General features: G+C 44.1%; 1 long non-coding RNA gene across 2 annotated transcripts; it reads right to left on the reverse strand.

The window, feature by feature from the left end:
• Nucleotides 1–233: 233 nt before the first annotated feature.
• On the reverse strand, nucleotides 234–19,058 carry LOC125697020 (uncharacterized). 2 transcript variants are annotated; one of them, XR_007378649.1, is made up of 3 exons: nucleotides 18,937–19,058; nucleotides 13,814–13,919; nucleotides 234–10,004 (listed from the first exon to the last, which is right to left on the reverse strand). It is a non-coding gene; the product is annotated as an uncharacterized LOC125697020 (long non-coding RNA). The 2 variants fall into 2 exon arrangements; XR_007378648.1 differs by lacking the exon at nucleotides 18,937–19,058 and adding an exon at nucleotides 14,166–14,270.
• Between the last annotated feature and the right edge of the window lie 799 nt (nucleotides 19,059–19,857).

Below are 19,857 nucleotides of genomic sequence, written 5' to 3' on the forward strand. Positions count from 1 at the left end.
AAAACCCAACTTCATGCTCTCCTCCTATCTGAAGGAGCACTGCTGGGGTCCCCATCAATTCAACAACAACAATTTTATCAGTGACGCATCTGACAGCATTTTAAGCTGCAGCATCTTAAGATGCTGGAAAACAGAGTCAAATCTGAGATTTACCAACACCATCCATTTCTACTGACAGAAAATATGCAGAACACCATTGAAGACAATTGAATCTGGATCCTTTTTAACCAAGACAAAAAAAAAAAACAACCACCAAACAGCATGCCTAATTAAGTCATGTTCCAACACATATCGCAACGAAGTCCTTAGCTCAAATGCCACCTTGACACATCAGCTATCTCCTTTCATTACAGTCATCCTCATTTCTGGCGTATAATCTAAGTCGTAACATAAAGGTTTCTCTGTGGTAGTAAGAGGTGACATTATAAGTCATTACACTGTGGTTTATAATGCCAGTGGAATAATTTTGCATCAGGGGTTACGGCCACATTCTTGAAAGAGAACGATGTTATGGGAAGTAATTACTTCCCCCCCCATATACACACTAGCTATTAAACTTTAATAACTCAAGATATGATTTCAGGTTTCCTAGAAGACAGGTTTGCAGAGAAGGTTTCTGTAATTCTTATATTTTAGCGGCCAGAAGGAAAGTATCTAGTAAATATTCGCTATTTCATTTATACAACAAGAAAGAATTGCAAATGAATAGAAAATGGGCTGTTGGTGGCAAACTAAAAGAAAGGCTTTTTCCTCAGCTCAGATCCCAGAAAACAAATCTCATCTGATGGGCAGCTTGTGTGTCAGCTAATCCCATAAATGCAGTTATTTAGACTAGAAACTACAAGCGACATGTGACTGCAGACATAGGAAGAGAAATCTAGGGTGTACTTAGAAGATTAGATCAGAACCAATGACAAACACCCTGTAATTATTCCAGGCAGTTGCACTGGTTCCTTAGCTGATTTGAAAGACCAACCCACCTCCTCTGAAGAACTACACATAGCCAACTATGGGTATATATGCACTTTACAATAACTCACTAAATTTGTCTCCTTGCCTGTTTTATAGCCTTGTCATTCTGCTTCTGTCAGCTCAACAGCATGAGCAAAGCGGGAGACATCTGTGGCATTCCTTGGACCAGCCAGATCCAGCCTTTTTTGGGGCACAAAAGGAGTTTTGCTTCATTCATCATATCTGGAAATACCAGATTTCCACAAAAAAATAATGCACGAGTGAATACCTTCCTGGAGCACAGCCACCTGCTTGGGAAAGCTTCTGCATCTCTTCCCTGGTGAATAGCTCATGGTGCCTGAGCCTTGGATGAGTCAAAGTGGGTACTGCAGGGGGAAGTGCATGGGGAGGAGGAACTGGCCTTTAGAGACAGGCAAACCTGTACCCACCTTTAAGACAGGACCTGAGGCCACTCCTGTGAACTCTCTTCTATATTAAGTTGTCTCAACAGGACTCTTGCTGAAAGAAAGGAAGCAGAGGAAACTAGAGAAAGACAAGGGAAGCATAAAAGAGTGGCATTCTAATGATTCTCAGCAAGAAAAACTTTCAGAAGACTACGCACAGGCTTCTCTGTATGTAGTGAAAGAAATTCTCAAATCCAGGGCCATAAATGTAGTTTAAGGTGATTTGTGTGTGTGTGTGTGTGTGTGTGTGGTTTTGTTGTTGTTGTGTTTTTTTTGTTGTTTGTTTGTTTGCTTTTTAAGGACAGCTTAGACAATGCTGCTGAGAGGAGGAGTCCTGCTCCTTCCCAAAGGCTTTGGTCCTTGCCATTGCTGGAGACACCTTTTGGAAGGATTTGCTGGATCATTGGTTTGGATTAGCAGAGGCAGAAGGAAAAGAGCCATGTAATGGAAAAGGCATAAAGTACTGAGAAACATTTTTGCAAGGAGTAACCCTCTGCTGCTAGCAGAATCCCATCAGCTCGCAACAACTGCAAGAGGAAAACCCCTGCGCTGCCTCTGAGCTGCCAGCTTGAGCTTGAGCTATGGGAAAGGAAGAAGCAGCTCTGGAGAGATGAGGAGCACCTTCTGCTGGAGATGGGGACAAACTGAAAGGCCCCATGAGACCTCCTAAGGGGTATTGCCAAGTTCCTGAATACACAAACTAGCTCAGATTGACACATCAGCAAACAGGGAGAGACAGAAAGGAGAACCGCACTTGAAGAAAACTTTTTAAGGTGTTCAGGGCTAAGAAGGCTCAGAAGAGATCAAATCTCTCTAAGGAGCTGTGTTTACCAGCTGATATTTAGCTCAGCTTCTCCTTCTGCGTCCTTTAGAAACTGAAGATCAACAATGGCAAGTAAGCATACATGGCCAAGTACATGTTGAACTTGGAAGCAGATGAGAGGACCATTGGAAACACCTGTTCAGACAACAGCTCTCTAAGAGGAGTAAAGCAGAGCAGAAGAGACAGCTACCTCTTACACGGAGCTTGGTGTAGCTCAGTGAGGAAGTGCTGATGGAGACTGGCTGCTCCTCAGCTTGGGGTCCTGCCATGCAGGGCCATGGCACACACGGCTTGCTCTGAATGGCTCAGAAATTCAGAGCAGCTCAGTGGCACCTTCTGGCCCTATAGGAAATCCCTAAGAGGAAGAAACACTGTTTCATTTCTGTTTTGTTCCACTGCAATGCAAATATTTCACTTCCAGTCAGTTGTTCTCAGACCATAACCATAAACCCTGCTTATCTACTACAGACAATCCAGCAAGACACTTGAGAATGTGCTAATCTTTACACCTAGGAATAATAAACATCAATTAACATATCCACCTCCCTGAGGACAGACAGCTGGCAAACCAGGGCCTGCTGGCCTCCGCTAAGGACCACCAAAAGGACTTATTTTCCAGCTCCTTGAGCCAAGTCAATAACATATAAGAGGCACCACAAAACTGTTTGTTCTCTTTGTTTCACTTGAAAGGGAAAAGAGACGAGGCTTTGCTCTTCAGCCATGGCTGGGACAGCCCTGAGAGCTGTTCAGTGAGACCAGAGCGGCTTCAAGACCCCTGCCAAGACATGCAAAGGCAAGGCTGCAGACACAGAGCACATTCAACCTTATTGGACACCAGGTACTTCCAGCTGGAGTTGATTCCAACCAGTTCCAGGTTTTGAGCTGATGCAATGCTTCTTCATTCATTCTGGATTTATTTATCAAATCCAAGAGTGCATCTCCTCAATGCCATGCTCATTATGATGCTAGGTGAAGGGCAGAGGTTGCTCTCTGCACCAGGGGATGCTTTTCCATCTCTCAGTGGTAATTTTCCACTTGCAGCCATTCTCTTTGATTAGCCGATTTGATTCTCTTTGATTAGCAGCAGATGTGATGTACAACCTGATCCTGCAGCTCCTCTGCATCTCGCTGAGGACAGCACTCAGACTCATCAAGCAAACTCTTTATAGCCTGTATTTAGACAGGCTATATTTTAACACAAGGAAATTGAAAGAAAATGTGTCTTCAGCATAGCAATAGACAACGTGTAGGTTGGATTTTCTTGCTGTATGATCACTCCCACTGGGGCCTTTGTATGAGCAGCCTCCACTAGAGAAGTTCACCTTGCACTGCCAGCGACCGTCTAGCTACTTTTTGTTGTGCAAAATAATAGCTTTCTTTTGGTTATATAGAGCCAATCCTTAAAACTATATCCAGTACATAATGTTACTGGATAGCCAACACCGTTCATCACAGAAGGAACAGGACTGGAGTCTCAGTGTATGTTTGGATGCAGTGTTTTAGGCACTAGATGTCAGTGTTTTACCTACACTTACAGAAATCTCCAGTCACAGTGAAAGACTTACCCATAAATAAACCAGTGCATAAGAACGTAACTCTCTGGCCACGCTGAAACCACAGCCAGCTCTTCTTCTCTGAATGGGACAGAAGGTTTCCAAAATAAAACAATCCTTCTCCTCCTGCAGTTTCTTTCTTTTGCATGGAAACAATAGTTTAAAGAAAAGAAACAGTCCAAAAAAAAAAGAGGCATGACTCCAAATGTATCTTACTTCCACCTCAGGCAGTACCTGCCAGCATCACCTAGATTTAAACAACTGCACACATTTGCTAAGAGCTGCATTAACAGATCTATCCAACAACTTTTAATGTAAATAACAAAATATTAACTAAAAGAGAACAGGCATTATGTTAAAGTTTTAAGTTGGCTAAACAAGGTGGATATATGTTTTCAGTAGCAAAAATTTTGTGTGAAGGAATTTTGTTAAGGTCCTCAACTGCTTTTGAAGTCAGGTAAGAATAGAAGGTTCAAAAGAAAAACTAAAAGATTGCTCAAAGAAAAGTCAACTGATCAACACTGACCCAAATATATTGCAGCCCATCTTTATCTCACTACCAAATGAGCACCGCATTACTTGGTTTAAAATACAGCCCTATATCTTCTCCTTGTGCACACAGAGTCTGCCTGTGCATGCCAGTTTCAAACTGCGGAAAGGATGGGGGGGAAGACTGAGCATTTGCAAGCCTTTTTGCTCCTGTCTCAACACAAAGAAAAATATTCCAGCATCATCAAACTCACACCATTCACTCTAAAGCTAAGGACTCCTCACAGTACTAACTAATACACCAGCACATCTGCCACCAAGGTGATCCTATATATGGTTGCCTTGTTCTAGTTGAAGTCATGTCCTCCTGAAATCAAAATTCTCATTTTCTTAAGATCTCTGAAGTGAATTTTGGAGCTAATTGCCATGCTGATGCATTAGGCTCAATATGCAATGTCAAGCACGTGGCACCAGCATTCAGGGGCAGCACATGGGCCTCGGGGGAAAGGCAAGGAAATACCTTTGCTGCAGAAAGATCAGTGCTAATTTTGTTATGTCACTACTCATAAACAAAGAGCTGCACAGGTCATACAGACTCCAGGCAAGTACAGAAAACTGAGAAACTTTACTGAGAGGATAGGGATAGACTCACATTTGAAACTGAATCCAAGGCTAAGCCACCCTCTAGAAGAACACATCAAGGGCCTTTGCACTTTGGAGGTAGATGGTAATGATACGACCAAGATCAATGCTACACTTATGGCTTATCTTTAGACAAAGCCTGGCAAAAAGAAAAAATAAAATAAAAATCCAATTTTCTGCTCTACTTCCTAGAGAATAAAAAAAATCCCCTATCAGTGACCATCTAATGATCCATCCCATCTCAAACGCTGGAAACTCATTAGTGTTCCTCCAGCCTCATGAATCCAGGCCTTGAACCAGTGCAGTATGTACAAGTCCCAGCCAACCCAATCACTGTGCTACGTTCTATCCCTGCACACACTGGGGAGGACGGGCATCCATCACTGACACTTAGCAGAGGGCTTTTTGGAGAGCTTTTGATTTCAGAAGCTTTGGACACAACAAAGAAGTCTCTCCATACAGGAGCACCCCCAGAAGCATGTGGTATTGGTGTGCTGGGAGCCCGACCTCCTGCTCTCACAGTGAGGGGCTGTGGATTGCACCTGGATGGCTTTTGCTCTGTGGTTTTAGCAGCAGCTCAAAGGGTCCACAGTGGTTCAGGTTTGAAGGAATGAAAATACGAATTGACATTTTGACTTGTTTGTTGTCTGGAAGCAATAAATCAAGTGATCCACCATAAATCAGCTTTATATTGCAGGACAAAATATCAATTGGCTTTGGTGAAATCCATTCTGTTTAAAAAGTCTAGTCAGCTCACCGAGAGAGAAAAAAGGGCCAGAAGACAGACGCTGCAGGACTTCAGCAATCCACAGGGAGTTTATTTTCACAGTGTGCTGGGAATGCTTGTCAGCACCTTGCCTCTGCATTGCTGCGGCCACAACTCCCACTGACATCAAAAACACAAAATCCGAACAAAGCACAACTGAAGGAAAGCTGTGACCACGTCAGATATTTTTAAAAACAAAGCACTCAAGCCTCCGAAATCTTATGAATAAGCCATCAGTTGTGCACATTTAGCTTTGCAGGCAGTGCAGAACTCATCTGCGGATTGCTTGCTTGACATAAGCTTTTCCTTATAGGCAGGTTAGCTTGCATGGGATCAAATTGCTTGAGAGCCCTCAGCCATCCCACTACTGCATAAAGACATTGTTCACAGAAACATCTCCCAGTCAGGAGACCACTAAAGCACGGAAGAAGCACAAGCTATTAAGGTCTCTGTATAGGGCAGCAGGTGAAAATCAGTATTCCTCTGTGCAATTCTGACTGTTCCGGTGTAAAAACATACATAGATCATCCCCAGGATTCCAATCTCCTCCTTTGTGAGAGGTGCTTAAGATTCAGTTGCAGCAAATAGAAAGTGTTTGTGCTCATGTCCAGTCCCTGGGAAATCAGTGATGATTTTGTCATTGATTTCAATTAGAGAACAATTACTGCAGTAGTCAGTGGGCTGGTTGTGCAACAGGTTCTTCAATCATTTTATACATGGCCATTAACAGCTGTAATTTCTGCACTTTTGCAAGTGTTTATGTTTATATTTTAACTCCTAAGGCTCTCCCTCTTTTTATCATGTGTCTCTATTTCACTTTTTCTGATAAGGGCCACTTTCCACATAGCCATAGCAAATTAACACTGGATGAACAACCAGTTTTTCTTCCACATAATAGTAAAGCAATGCATTCTCATGTCATTATATATTCCTACTGAAGAAACCCTACTAAGACCACAGATAAGACCACAGAGGTAGAGGAAGCTGACTCAGGAGAGACTGATGAGGGCTTAAAATGGGACAACAGATAAGGCCAAACTAAAAACCAGTGTTCTGAAAATAGCTCAAAAGATATTCAGATGGCCCTCTGACTTGTCTGCATTTACCTGCTGTAGTGCTTTCAGTGCCTTCACTTGTTTTGAGTTATTTGGGATCCCTGGGACGAGGGATCTCACATGAAGTCTCCAGCAGAGGAGAAAAAGCCTGTAGAAAACTGTCTCATTGGCACCAGCTCTTGAAGAGTTTCAGTTCTGCAGTTTCAAACCATTATTCTGGAGGATCATATTTCCATACTTACATCCACACCTCCTGGAAGAATACACATACACTGCTGCCTCCATTGAACCACTGCGATGCACTTTCCCTTTCATTATCAGGCACCTGCAAATACAAAGTCTTCTTGCAAATACGTGCATCGATGTCACTCTGAAAAGCTACTCTTCATGCATTAAGCAATTCCTTTCTTCTTACTCTGGCAACCACCATGCACTGTTGCTTATTCTAGAACTAGAGCCAAGTATGCTTGCTTGGCTGTTGCTCATTTCACCTATGGTATGGCACTTTTAGGCAATTGCATAATATGCAGACAGTAATTACAGAGCCCAGGGAGACCTGTTTTGTACTGGAGCCCAAAGGGGGGCTTTGCAGCAGAGACTGCTATCAGCTGGTTGCATCCTGTACTGCATTCCTAGGGCTGGCAATGGAAACCTGTAACCTGCGGGGATGCATTTTCCAAAGCACAACCAAGTTAAGTTGCCAGTTCACCAAAGTAAGCTTTTTTCTCCTTTTCCCATTTAATTCATGTGTTTCCTGTATACCTATCACTTTCCCATGTATGATCTGGGTGTGGAATTACGCTGTGAATGCTTTGTCTGAATACATGTTGTCTTTGTGTTCAGTTGCAAACTGACTGCGAGAGCCTGAGATTTCACTGTTGATTGGGCTGGGTGAGCTGGAGGAGCCAGATCACTGTTTTATAACTCATTCAGTATCAGACCTTCAAAAATTCATTTTGTCAGCTACGTTTTAAGACTTTCTGACACAGAAAGTCTCTGTCTCTTCTGACTTCTGTCTCTGAAGTAATTGTGTTAGGACAAATTTTCAACAGTTTGCATGGGACAGAACAAGGATGCAGACACAGAAGTCTGGTCAGTATTTGCCAAAATATTGCCCCATTCCCACTTCTCTGCACCCTAAGCAGTCAGAAACTCAGCCACCTAGCTTTCCTTCCTAAGAACTAAAATCGACTTCTTACATAGCACTGCACTGTCACCAATCTGCTATCAACTGTCCTCGTAGAGCTACACCTCAGATTCTTGTTGGGAAATATTTCCTGTTCTCTTGCATGGGCAACCCTTTGATGTGGTTTGGTCAGTCATAGCAGGCTATACAGTGAACTACAGTTAATTTTGAAGAAAACAAAATGGATAATTTCACACCCCGTTAAACTAATAATTTCTTTCTGCATTACTGGACTTGGGCAATATTGTTTTCATCCCAGCTCAGCCTTCTACAGCCTCATAGCCATTACTGTGGAGCAGCCTTAATTAAATACAAACATTTTCCTCATCAAAACACTGTCTAAGGAATGTCAGACCTTGTCTCCTCAGATGCCATAAGGGGCCCATTATGTTATCTAAACACTTCCAGAAAGCATTGCAAGGCATCGTGAATCACAGCATTACAAACAGGCACTCAAGGTGCTCTCATCTGTGTGTTCCCAGCCCCTTTAGTTGCCCCACCAGGATGCATCTGTAGGGGTAGACATAGGTCCAACCCCCTCAAACAGCAGCACCACAGCATGCCATTTCCCATCAGCCTTTCAGGCTGACTAGAAACAGAAGAGAAATCCAAGTCCCCGTGATATAAGAAGAGCAGCCTTGTAGGAGTTGAGATGTCATCTCTTTCACAGCTGTGCCTTTGGAGTTGCTGGGGATGCCAGATCCCCATCAGGCTGTCCTCTTCTGCTAAAGGTGCAAGCAATTTAAACCACGTAAGTAGCAATCAGCTGCCCCAGCTTGGAGCCACGAGTGCCTCTCCATCAGGTAACTGCCCTGAAACATTTGTGCAAGGCCTCTAGGGAAGTGCCAGAGAAAATTTAGGGGTCTCGGTCCCAGGAAAATTAACTCATTCATTCTGTTTGCCAGAACCATGCAGTCTGAAGGTGGTCTTCCATAAATCTTGTGAATTGCTATGAATCAGCTGATGTCAGCAAATACGACCATTGTTCAGAGCTTGGCCTTTCCTCCCGGACACATGCTGGGCCTCAAACTGTGCCACAAATCTCTTTACACTCAGTTGGAAAACGGGAACAAGTTTTTAAAAAGGAAGTTTGCAGTTTCTTCCACGGTTACCCCTTTCATTTTATACAAACCATTTAAAACACATTAAATGAGAACAAACATCACATGTCCTAAGTCCAAAAGCAGTTCCAACAACAGTTTCTATTAAACACTGATGGCTCCCATGCCAAAAACATGAAACTCCCATGCCAAAAGGCAGATGCCATCATTTTGCCACATCACACTGAGCCTTGCACACTTACGTTCTCTCATTGTAAGACAGGCGTGTTGTAGGGACTTGGGTCCCTCACTGTGTTTATTCTCCTGCCATGGCCACTTAAGGAGCTCCAACACACTGCAACACACCAGGGAAGAGCCACCTTCTCCCAGCACCTTGCCACCACCCCAGAAAGTTCCTCTTCTTGTTAGAAAGCTTTTCTTTGTCCTTCCACATTGTGTTTTCCTTCCTCCGACAAGATATTTGTGTAGGCTTGCATGACTCACCTCTTTGTGCTCAGCCAGAATTTCACATCTGAATCCCAGTAGTTAACTGCCATGAAGAAGCGATGGTTTCCATTGAAGTTCAGCAAATCAGTTGGCATTAAGTTTCCACTGCACATTATTGGTTTCTTATATGTCACAGGAAAGCAACAGCTTCTGTTTGGACTTGGAAGTGTTTTGAGGTGCAGGACAAGCTGCCATCTGTCACACACCAAGAAAATGTAGCAGAACATCGGTGGGAAAGTTCAACCTTTACGGCCACATCACCAACATCCATCCCTGACTTCATGGGCCAAAGTAATAAAATAGGAAACAGTACTTTCAGAGCAGCAACTGTACTTCACCCATCCATGGTAACTGGAAAAACTCCTAAATTATTGCTCAGATGTCTCAGAATGATAGCATAGTCCATCTTGACTTCAAGTTCTGAGGTGAGGAAACAGCCCCCTGTAAGCTCTGATAGGCTTCCAGTGCTCAAATACTTGCCCTTAGGTTCTCCATTCTCCATATTTATCCTCCACGTTTGTCTAGCAGCTGAGAGAAATAGACTATTGTTGAGCATTATTTAACACGGTGCAAAATAACCTAGTGCTCTAACAATAATAAGATTACTTCTTACCAAGGACCCCGTGTAAAACTCCTGTGACACTCGCTGTTATCCCTAAGAGATGTTCATTTCACTCGTCATCCCGCATTCAAAAATATGGATCATTTTAAATACCCATGTATACCTTGTGTGCATAATTTTTCATGATTTTAATAGGATTTCTCCTCCTCTGTGAAGCACCATGAAATGTAATATTTTCCTCAGAATGGGCCGTGAAATGTGTCTACCTTATCAGCAATTGGTATAGAACTCACTCTGGATTGTCTGACTCACTGCATGCCTCCCTCCCACATTCAGTCTATTGGGCTGCTATTAGAAGACACACTGTCTAGCCTATTTTATTTTATTTTTTAATGATAGCTGCAGTCTCAAAGGGATATGTGGCATTTTATTGCAAATGCACATGTTTCTGTTTCTTTCCTAGAGCTTAAGGAAGAACATTATGCCCAATTATCTCTGCTGGAGTGACTTTAGTCTTCAAGCACACAGCTATGATAACCTGATGTCTAGAAGCCTCACATGCAGCTCAAGATCCTGATGCAATTCTGAGGGGAAAAAAGTCCCTGCTCAACAACCACACTGGTGTCTGAGACCAGGAGCAATGCTAGGAGCACCAGTGAGCTATAAGTAGAAGATTTGTCCTGCAGAGAAGATCCTCGATATGAAAAACACCAGGTTATCCATGGATTTGAGGTTTGTTCATCTGAAGGAGCGACCTCCAGGAAAAAAGAAGTGCGTTCTGATTGCCCCAGACTGTAATTTAGTCTTGTATCTGCGAGTTTCAGGTTTTGTTCCAGTACATAATGGTTCAGAGGAATGCTTCCCAGCAGTCCTGCAATGCACACTCCTTAATAACAGAGAGATCATTTATTGGAGAGAATGAACATATTCTTGCATAAGTCTCTTTTGTATAAGAAGTTTCAAGGATATGAAAGCAGCAATTATCCTCACCTTGGCTAATACAATTAAGAAATTCTAAAGTACTGAGAAAACTCTGGTGCAGTTAGACTTTGAAAACTGTCTAACTATGAGTTGTCGTTTGCCAGTGAGCTATAGTTAGGTCAAATTAAGTCTGAGGTGCAGGGAATGATCAGAAGGCAGTCAGAGGCTGTGGGCTGGGCTTTCCACTGCAGTCCTGAAGCAGGACCCAAACCCTCCGCCAGCCGCCACCAGGAGCTACAGGCACTCGTGAGTTTTCAGGGCACTGATCACGTTTTTCTGCAAACTTAAGCAGAAACATTACATTTTTAGTGATGACCACAAAACTAATTCTACTCCCAATCCAAAGCAGAAATGCCTTTGGTAACAGGAACAATGCTGCTTCACTAAAACCTCTCTTGCTGACTCCAGCTTCTGTGAAAGAGGTAGGTTGGTGCATACAACGGGGCACAATTCAAATAATTCGTCTTTGATAGGAGGTAGAAAAAAAAATACAGCAGGATTATTGCTGCTTCAATATCATCAGAAATAAAGCAATCATGGATTGGCACTGCAATGAATTTAACAGAGCAGAAGGCATGGGTCACAGAAGAACATAGGCACAAGCATGCATCCTGAAATCAGTCCATAACAAGTGGAAAACGCAACTTGAAGAAGAGGAGGGCATATAGAAATCCTTACATGACTGCTACTGAGGGAAAGGAAATGACTTATTTGAGGTGCTTGCAAGTGGTAGAAGGAGAGGCTTATTTTGCATTAGCAAGTAGATGTCTACTGATGAGAAGGAAGCAGCCCTGTGTGGCTGAGGATGCTGACGAACCTTCATCAGATCTGCCTTGGATAGATTCTGCTTTCTGGCTTATTTTGCCTCAGCAGAGAGGGAGGGTGTTGCTCTGAACAGGACTGAGATTTCAGTGCCCTTGATCTCCAAAGTACAGGAATAAAACACACAAAGTTTCAAGACCTTTGAATAAGAATTGATACCTACTGTTTAGAACAAATAGTATTTCCAATTCATTTTGAAAGACAATTAAGTGAAAAATAGGATGAGCTCTATCTTCCTATTGGCTTAGTCATACTCGACTGCTTTGGTTACAGTATGCATATAATTTCAGATTTTGTTTGGGAGGGTAATGAATGCAAAGCTCACCACACAGGCTTGCTTAGATCTGCTGCTGGCAGAACCCAGTGAGGGGATGCTCCTAACAGCCTCATGAAAGCCACCCTTCCACCCACTGCAAGGTTTGCCTGTATGCGTGTGCTGATCTGATGCTAATACAAAGTGATTTTTCAATGGAGAACTGGATAATACAACGTGGGGATAGCACCCCAGCCTTTGGGATCCAAGTGCTGAGAGCAGCTTACATTACACTCATTTCCCCAGCTCCCAGTTATCTTGGTGCTAAGATAACTTGTGAAGAACATTACGTTATCATTAGCAAGAGAGAGACCCAAGAGATCCAAGTGTTTGTCCTGGATAATCTCCCTCCTTATTAACAGCAGACTTATGCAGGCATAAGTGATTCACCTGTAGTTAAATGGGTAAAAGCTTTAATTTACAACAAGGGATTTATCTGGGAAGGAAGGAAAATAATTTCACGCCTCATTGTTTTTCCATGATCCCATTACACCAGGGGATGACGCTTCCATTATATCACTCAAATATGAGATAAGCATACCACACCAAGGTCTGCTTTCTTTCTCTACTATGCTGGAACATGCAAGTAGTTGGAGACAGGAGGGTCTGGATGCTTGATATGTCTTAAGCATGCAGAAATGCCTTTGCATCTGAGCAAAGGAATGTCCTGGGGAAGCAGGAGGTGGGAGGAGGCACAGTGTCCATCAGTCGTGTGAGCCAGCACAAGCTGTGCAGAAGGCAAAGAAGAGGCCCTGCAGTAGCCTGAGGACTCCCCATTTGCTGAGCATCACAGGTTTGCTGCAGGGCAGAGGTGTCAGAGCTTTTCACAGGAGAGGTCATCAAGATCCTTTTATAAGAGGCAATAAGCACTAAGGAAGCGGGCTTCCTCCTCTTGTATAGTTATATAGTTCAGCAACTGAACTGAAGTGAGAAGCCTGTCCCATGAGCAGCAAACTCATTGAAATCTAATTTTCTCTCTTTTTGTGCATATCTGAACTCACGGGAAGATAAGAAAGGGTGAATCCACGCTAGGAGCCTGCTCATCCCTAGGTACCTCAGTACAGAGCATTGCTGCCATACTCCTAAGGCCTGGGGAAAGCACAGAATTTGGCTGAAATCACAGAATTGTAGGGGTTGGAAAGGACATCTAGAGATCATCAAGACAACAAGTTCCAGCCTCCCCAAGCTGCATGAGGACACAAAACTTCTGTTTATTGAAATCTTAGCACCAGGCATTGCCCAAATATTGCAGCTCCTTTGTACAAGCTGAAGAATATTATCTTATTAAGGTAATGCAGCACCATTTTCTGTACTGATCAGCAGAAAATGTAGTACCTTAAAATCTATTTTAAGAGGTTAAAAATTCCACAAGGTGTCAAGCAGCTTGACATTCAAATTATCAGCAAGACGAACAATACTGAACCCCTAAAATAGCTCATGAGCCTCAACAAGTTTTTTTCCACTGTGTCCAGATACGCATCCTTTACAAGCATGACACCCCACGTCATTACATTTTAGTCTACAGTGTGGGTATAGGGAACAGCCTCAAACTCCTTGGGGTGTGAGGGCCATTCCCATTATGAATCACTGTTTACTGAGTCACCAGCAGCTGGGCTTTCTGTCTGAAAGGATTAAGAGCAAGGAGACAGTGAGGCTCACCTTTGAGTTACTATGCTTCCCCATGTGATCCAAGCCAGCTCTCCTGGAGGCAGCATCCTCTTGAAAGCCATGGGATGGCACTGCAGCTATTGCTCTCCTCTTTCACCTTTGAGAAAGTTTATAAACCAGGTTAAGTTTTTTGGGAGATTTTCTGCTAAGTTTCAGACAAAATTGAGAAATTCTGCCATAATACTGCAGATTGCTGGCAACTGAACATCCCCACTGACAAGTGCAGTTGTGTCTCATTTCTGATACAATCTTTTGCCAACACTGAATCCCAAACCTCCACAGTTTCCTTGAGACTTTTTGGTTTTAACCAGTCCGACTTATGGGGCAATATTATTTAACCTACCTGAAGTCAACAAACTCTCAGGCTTTATTTCCAATCGGATCAGGCTGGAATGAGAGAAGCAGACTAAAACATGCAGCTGGCTTCACCACCTGCTGCCAATTTGGGGAGTTTCTTCCAAGTGGATGAAGGGTCAGAGGAAAAACCTTGCAAGTTCCCATCTCATTTATCGGGGTACCTCTTCCTGATCATTTGTACAAAACGTGGGAGGGATTGACGGTCTGTAACAGAGGGACTGAAACCAGTGAGAAAAGCCCATCAGCGTGGCCTGGAGGGTGAGCACAGTTCAAGCAGCCTTGCTCTTGCACTGGGTGATCTTCTGTTCTTGTCTCTGCAGGCTGGGGAGTGACCTGCTCTCTCAGGCAGCCAAAGGCCTGAGCCCCAGCAGCCTTCCAACACAGTCTGCACAGGGGGAGGCCCGTTGGTAGGAGCTCCACTAGAACACCTGAGCCCTATGAATTAACTGTAATTTGCAAGTCTTTAGAACAGCACAGGAGAGGACAAGACTTTCAGAAGCACCTGGGGCTGTTCTGAACAAGATCTCATTGACTTTCAACAGCGATTTCTTCTGCTACATGCCGTAGGTGCACAGAGGTAAAGCAGGTGCAAAGGTTGGGCAGGCACTCAGCCTGCTCATGATTACCTTAAGCTAAGCAGGCTGATGCAGCAGGGCCTCAGCAAAGCCCTTCCTTTATTTCTGATCCATTTCAGAGCATGACCTTGGCCTTGCAAGTTCTGCTCTGAAGTACAAAGACTCAAAGAGAAACTCAGCTGCCAGCACTCTGCTGTGGTTCCCAGACATGCTGATTTTGCAGGAGTTCAGTATAAAAATGGTCGTAACTCAACTTATGTTGAAGCTAAAGGACCTTCAGAAGAACATTCTGCTTCTTGGGCCGGGCTGGCACTTGGAATGGGCTGCTGTGGTGGGCACCAACTCAACATCCACTCTGAAATTTTGAGTTCTGAGCTCCAGAGGGCAAGTCTGGAGTGACTTCAAACTAAAGGGAGGAAGATTTAGATGAGATGTCAGGGGGAAGATTTTCACTTAGAGGGCAGTGAGGTGCTGGAATAGATTGCCCAGAGAGCTTGTGGATGCCCCTGTCCCTGGAGGTGGCCAAAGCCAGGCTGTATGGAGCCCTGGGCAGCCTGAGCTAGCAGCTGGCAACTCTGTCCACAGCAGGATTTGCATGGGCTCTGAGGCCCTTTCCAACCCAAGCCACGCTGTGACTATGACTTTAGCCTACAGCTCCCCTTCAGTCCTATAAAAGTGGGAAGAGATGGACACTACAGCCCTAGTTTGGAATGAAATGCTGCTTTGCATCTGGAGACATGTGTCTTCAGCCACTCTGAGCCTCAGATACACAACAGAATATTTGCACATACTACTTGCAAAAAGAAAACGAAACTTTACTTGCGTGATTATGTCTGCAGGTATCTGCAGATGGGTGGAGGACAGGTTTACCCAAAACGTGCCTGGAGAGAAAAGATCTCAGTGCTTTGTAGCAGCGACTTTAACTACAAGCAAAGGTTCAGGGAGGTGCCAAACGAGGGCAGTGCGTGTGGCTGCTCTAGGCGCTTTGGGCGAGGGGGGGCTCCGGCGAGCTCCCAGGCAGCACATGCAGCAGTCGCTGTGCATCGCCAGGTGTCGTTGCTGTGCCGCGTTTGTTCTCCACTCGCCTTCGCTGCCCTCGTAGGGAAACACCGGGGATGGGCTTTCCGGGTCCGGAAAGGACCAGCAAGAAAGGTCAAGGGATGAAAACGTAGCCCTCGCTGCTTGCTGTAAGGCAGATCCTGTGCTTGCACAGTACCCGTTGGGGAGGGTGGGAAGACTGCTCTTTCAGACACCAAACTGCTGATGGAGACTGCCAGAACTGGGGATAATTCTGGCTCTTCCACAGTACCTGGACTATCAGACCCGGTACAGGAGCTCAGCCCCTTTCCCCAGCAATGAAGTCAGCTCACACCATGCATGTCCCATTGCTGCCCACCAGTTTCTGCTCAACAGAAGACAAGCGAGCTGTGTTTGGCAGCACCTCGCTCAACACAAACTCTTTCTGGGATTAAGTGCCCTGGTGTAAATTCAGACAGCTCTGGCAACCCCAGCAGGGTGATGTAGGTCTGCTGGCTGTTTGGCACTGATGGTCCCATTGAAATCCACCTCCACAACCAAACCCGCACTGCTGAAACTTTCACAGATCTGCCAATGGTTGGGTACCTATTGCTCAGATCGATGTTTTTCCCTCTGTGGCATTCATTCCAGAGCTTCTTTGTGAGGGGCACCTGGCAGATGGCATTGGGAACTTTTAAAACAACTCGTGCAGCAGCTACGCTAAAGCTCAGCAAGAATTATTTCATAAAACAGCTTTCAAATACAGAAAACCCTATTTCCACCTCAAACATCACTAGCTTTAGCTCAAGTTGGGCAAGTTTTTTTGTGTGGAGCCCCAGCCCTTAGCTCCAGCCCGAGGGCCATACAATTGCATTGGACATCCACCAAAAATCACATCAAGAGGTTTTATTTTTTTAAAATGCTTGTGGGGACTTCTAGGATATGGAATCTCCTTTAGGCTTCCAGCAGAGGTTTTGGTTGGTCTTTATGCACTGCCTCAGAAAAATAAATTCAGGTGTACAGGAATCAGGATATTCCCTCAGCTATTGCAGGCACTTTTAGTGAGCTCTCCTTCCAAACCTTCAGCTCGCTCACCTGTAAATCTTGTTTATACCTGGTGAATTAAGTACTCTGAAACTTAACTACGTTCACTTGCTTTCTGGGTTCCCAGCTCCCTTTACACAGCAGGAGAAAGCTCCTTATCCTTCTCACTCCTCTGAACCTCCACTCAGAGGAAATAAGCAGCAATTCAGCATCTTTTTTTCCTTTTTTCTTTTTTTTTTTTTTTGGTTTTACAATCCACCAACATCCTAGAGGCACTTTATATCTTTGGTACCCTTGGGCAAATGGCATGAAATAAAACAGACTGTAATCCGATACATGGCCCAGCAGGATGAAAAAGCCAGAGTCCCTTGCAGGTTCAGCATTGCATTGCTGGCGACAGCAGCCATCCCTGCAAGCTTTTTGGATATAAATGAGATTCTCTGGCTTGCTTTGCCAGAAGCAAGAATTTGGGACACAAAGCAGCCTCTGCACATCCACCCAAGCTTGCCCAGTAGAAGGCAGGGAGTTGTGTGACTGTCCTGGAGGTGTTCTCTGAAAATCTCATGCCGAAATATGAAGTCATCCTGCAACATGTGTTGCTGTCCCCACATCAGAGGAGAGCGCATTGTAAATACTGCCAATGCCTATTAAGGGGTTTTGCTTTACTGAAGCTGGCAAACAAATACGTGTTTGAGAGCTGAACTAGCTCGGAGAGCTTTAGCCTTTGGATTACTTTCTAATGAACTCCCCATAGTCCAGCCATTTAATTTCATTAAATTGCCAAGATGGTGTCAGTTAAAGACTTGGGTCAAGAGGCATACTGCTGGTTTTTCACAGACCTCATCAGGACAAAGTGTATTCCTCTGTTTAAATAGATACAGTTTTACAAACTCCTGCATCGTACAGTAGCCTAGGCCAGTTTTTTTCCATCCACATCACTAGAAAACTCAGCAGGAGTCACCTTCAGGCAGAAGAAAACATCATGTTTTGGGGTTTGTTTGTTTGCTTTTTTCTTTATTTTCTGCTTTTCTGGCCCCGCTTACCCAGAAATATTCTCTCATCTCCAGTTACTCATATTTTCCTCCTCCCATCCCACTGCATGGACTTCAGCCCATCCAACCCATCCCATCCAACAAGGATATTGTTACCAGATCTACACCTTGGCTCAAGGAGACACTCAACCCTTTGGCTCACACCAGGACCCTTCTCAATGTTTTGAAGAAAGGGTTTGGGCAATTTGGTCCATTAATTCAGTCCTTTGTGGGAGGTTTCAGCACAGAGAGGAAAACCCACTCCCGGAGCACCTACCCCATTCCTCCCAGGGCAGAAGGACCTTCTACATGAGGCTGGACCCAAAGACTGCCAAAGCTCTCTCTCACTACCCTTACAGGTTTTGGAATCAATCCATGCTAACCTGCGAGATCAGCAATCCTTCAACAACTGAGCGGAGTGAAATTTAATTTACAGAATGGATGACTGTCAGTGTTTGGCTGCACCCTAACGGGGCTGTGCAATGCCTCAGTTCTGGGCAGGATGCTGCCACAGCACTGGCTTGCCTGGACTGGGTACATGGCCTCAAATCCACTTAGTAATGCTGATCTGTCTCTTTTTGCCTCTTGTGTAGGAATTTTCTCTTAAAATAGAGTCAGACTGGCTGCTCTGGATCTCAGCAAGCTGCAGAAAGTTGCATTGCCAGCTTGTAACAATCTGCAGCAATCCTGACTCCCATTGGAGAGGGCAGAACCTGGGGGTTCTGAGGACATCAGTGAGGACATCAATCCCCTTCATCCTACCCTTAACACTCAGTCATTGCTGCAGATATGGCCAGGATTTTCTCTCCAAGAAAGAGCATTGCAAGTGAAAAGTCTAAACAAAAAATGCCCTCTAGAGTATTGCCACACATGTATATAGTGAGCAGAAAGGCAGTGTGTTACAGTGTCCCAACACAGTAACAGAATCCCTAAAAGACAAAGATTAATCAAAGAAGTACAGGTGGGGATTCCCTCATGCCAGATATCCCAGCTGGATCTCACAGATCTCATACAAGTTTATCCATTTTATCAAGTAAATAACAAAGCCAGCATCAGCCTGTAAATAACAAAGCCAGTATCAACCACTCACCTACTCCAGCATGCTTCAGATCAAGTCCTTTCCATTAGCACTGCAGATCCAGAAGGCTGAGTCAGACACCTAAGCTCTTTTGGTGCTTTAAGACATACATGTTGAAAGGCAGCTTCATCTCCTAAGCTGAGAGAGGGGAGAAGAAAGGAAGGAGCCTCTATTCGGATGTGTAGCAGCAATCTTAGCTTCATTGAGAAGACAAAACAAACATCTAAATTCACAGTAGACATTTCTATTAATCCGGACAGGGCTTGATTTAGGTTAGGAAACAAAACAATATCACCTTCAAATAGCGGTTTGCAAGTGTTAATCTTGCTCTGAATAGTTATTTCTGTACAGAGTGCCATGAATTGTGGAAATACAGACAAAATAAAGGACGGTCAAGAATTGCAGCAAGATAGAGTGTGCTTTTTGCAAAGATACACTCTGGTTTGGCCACAAGCTCCAGGAATAATGCTGTATGTCCTGTGCTGTGCAAGGAGTTGAGCACAGTGTTCCCTTCTGTCCCAGCAAGATGCAATCTTCACACAGCCCCACACCTATCAGTAGCAGGAGAAGCCCTGAACATCCCACATTGTGTTTCTCAGATGTGGATTTTACTCTTACAATTACAAATTCAGTGCAAAAAAAATGGAAATAAAAGTTTAAAAGGTCAGACTTATCAGTAGTTCAGTATGAAATTACCTTTGAATTGCACTCTGGTACATGTCAGCGTCAGTTTCTTCACGTCTTTGAAATATTCCCAGTAAAGCCTTCTCTGGTGTGAGTAAGCAGTGTCTGAGTACCACCGTGCTGCATGCACACTCTGTTGGGATGGAAAAAAATTATCAACACTCTTGCATAAGTTCTACTCCTCCTGTGTCCAGTAGGTTTTAAAAAGGAGGAGTTCAGATAGAGATTATTCAGACCTGGAGAGATTTC

The sequence above is a fragment of the Lagopus muta genome, chromosome 8 (assembly GCF_023343835.1).
Source record: "Lagopus muta isolate bLagMut1 chromosome 8, bLagMut1 primary, whole genome shotgun sequence".
Classification (NCBI taxonomy): Eukaryota; Metazoa; Chordata; class Aves; order Galliformes; family Phasianidae; genus Lagopus; species Lagopus muta.